The sequence below is a fragment of the Etheostoma spectabile genome, unplaced genomic scaffold (genome assembly GCF_008692095.1).
Source record: "Etheostoma spectabile isolate EspeVRDwgs_2016 unplaced genomic scaffold, UIUC_Espe_1.0 scaffold00015238, whole genome shotgun sequence".
NCBI lineage: Eukaryota > Metazoa > Chordata > Actinopteri > Perciformes > Percidae > Etheostoma > Etheostoma spectabile.
In genome coordinates this window covers 1-2954 of record NW_022604049.1, presented here as the reverse complement: position 1 = coordinate 2954, position 2954 = coordinate 1, and positions in this window count along the sequence as shown.

The window sequence follows — 2954 nt, the reverse complement described above, 5'->3', positions numbered from 1 at the left end:
CAATACTACTTCTTCTCACAATACTACGTTCTCGCATAGCACGTTCTTCTCACAATACTACGTTCTTCTCACAATACTACGTTCTCTTCTCGCAAGCACTTTCTTCTCACAATAGCACGTTCTTCTCACAATAGCACGTTCTTCTCACAATACTACGTTCTTCTCACAATACCACTTTCTTCTCACAATACTACGTTCTTCTCACAATACCACTTTCTTCTCACAATACTACGTTCTTCTCACAATACTACGTTCTTCTCACAATACTACGTTCATCTCAAAATACTACGTTCATCTCACAATACTACGTTCTTCTCACAATACCACGTTAATCTCACAATACTACGTTCTCGCAATAGCACGTTCTTCTCACAATACCACGTTCTTCTCACAATACTACGTTCTTCTCACAATAACGTTCTTCTCACAATAACGTTCTTCTCGCAATACTACGTTCTTCTCCCAATACTACGTTCTTCTCACAATACCACTTTCTTCTCACAATACCACGTTCTTCTCACAATACTACGTTCTTCTCACAATACCACGTTCTTCTCACAATACTACGTTCTCGCAATAGCACGTTCTTCTCACAATACCACGTTCTTCTCACAATACTACGTTCTACTCGCAATAATGTTCTTCTCACAATACTACGTTCTCGCAATAGCACGTTCTTCTCACAATACCACGTTCTTCTCACAATACCACGTTCTTCTCACAATACTACGTTCTACTCGCAATAATGTTCTTCTCACAATACTACGTTCTCGCAATAGCACGTTCTTCTCACAATACCAGTTTCTTCTCACAATACCACGTTCTTCTCACAATACTACGTTCTTCTCACAATACTACGTTCTTCTCACAATACTACGTTATTCTCACAATACTACGTTCTTCTCACAATACTACGTTCTTCTCACAATACTACGTTCTTCTCACAATACCACGTTTTTCTCGTGATAACACGCCAAGTGACACGCATGTTTACGCCCACTATATTCAGCATTAACATATACACGGATATCTCAAAATGTGTATATAAATAACACAAAAAAAGCTTAACCCTCCTGTTGTCCTCGGGTCAAACTGACATGTTGTCCCCATGTTGTCCCCATGTTGTCCCCATGTTGTCCCCATGTTGTCCCCATGTTGTCCTCATGTTGTCCCCATGTTGTCCTCATGTTGTCCTATATCAATGTTCTTTTTAATTCCCCAAAAAAAGAAACACCTTGTCATCCTGTAATAAAACCTGTCATCAACGACGTTAAAAGACCGGCTCCAACATTCGAGATCCACCGAAGAAATAACAGAATTAATTAATGACACTTTCCTAACAGACCCCTGATGTAAACTTACAATTATTCTTATTATATTATCATTATTTTTCTTGATTAATACATTCATCGTTTGGTTTATATGTCTATGTATGTACATGTACAGTATGTATGTATGTGGGCACATATGTACTGTAAATATGAATATATGTGTGTAAGTATATGTGTAGGTATGTATTTGTATATTATTTATTTTATTTATTTTCCTCAACTGTCTATATTAATAACCGTGATGTGATGTCTGCTTTCAGGGCAGCAACTTGCAATTATTCTCCTTATTGTTCTTATAATCTCATTGTTTTTCTTCACTTATCCATTTATTGTTTGGTTTTATAAAATATCAGGAAAATAGTAAAAAAAAGAAATTAAAAATTAAAAAAAAAAAGTTGAAAAAAATCATCAAAAGTGTTTAAAAGAAAAAGGGACAAAAACGAAAGAAAAAGTAAAAAAAAATCCAATTTAAAAAAAATCGATAAAAAGCATAAACAAAAGGGTTGATTTTCAGTTTTGACAGGAAGACAACACCCCCATTCCCAAAATTAAAATGTTCCAGGTATATTAAAATGTTCTGTATATATATATATATATATATATATATATATATATTATATATATATATATATATATTTTTTTTTTTTTTTCAAATGTTCTGGGTATATGTATATATTAAAATGTTCTGTATATACAGCATTCACAACGCAGTATTTTCTTCCTAACATTGCATGCCTGGCCCTAATGAGCCTCCATACTTTATGCCCTATTTGTAATGAGACTACATGCTGCTCTGAAAGCATCAATCCCCCCAGGACGGGCACGCGCAGCGGTCAAACATCTCAAATATAAATCAATATGCAATGACATCACTTTCAAAAATCAGCTTTCTTCTCTGGAGCTCAGCGCGTGTCTGGTGTCCTCTTCATGTTGTTGTTTTTTTATAAGTTTTGTTGATTGTAATTGGAAAAAAAAGGTGGAAACTAGTTACCCCCCCCCCCCCCAACCCCACCCCCACCCCCCCCAACACCCAACGTGCGTGAGCATTGTTTTGTTATTACGACAGCAACCGGGAAATGCTTTGTTTTTTTTATATTATCTCCAAAGAATATGTCCAGATTTGACCTGTTATATGGTCGAAAAATGATTTAAATGCAAAATTAGTCTTTACGTATTTTTTTAGGAAAAGTAGGCTGCGGGAAAAGTCGCGTTTGGAAGTTTTCAAATGCGTCATTGTCGGTGGAAACGGACAACAACAACAACCCCAAATGTCCCAGGATTCAGAGCCCACGCGTGCACCATCACACAAACACCCCAACTTACGGTACTGGTCTCCAAGAGGCGAGTTAGGCGTCCGGTCCCCGGTGTGTGAGGTTCAGATAACGCAGAGCGGGCTGCATGGGGAAGGTCTTAATCCACAGGGTCCACCAGGAGGGAGACTTCCACCAAACTGGTCAGGGATTTGCAAGTCAGGTGAAATGAATTCCGGCCGGTGAAGTCCGGTAAAAACATCGTTTAGAAGAGGAGCGTGTCCCGGGTCTACTTTCTGGTCCTGCCGGTGATTCGGCTCCGTTGCGTGTGCGTTTTTAAATCCATCCGCAGGGGAATATCAACGCGTGATAA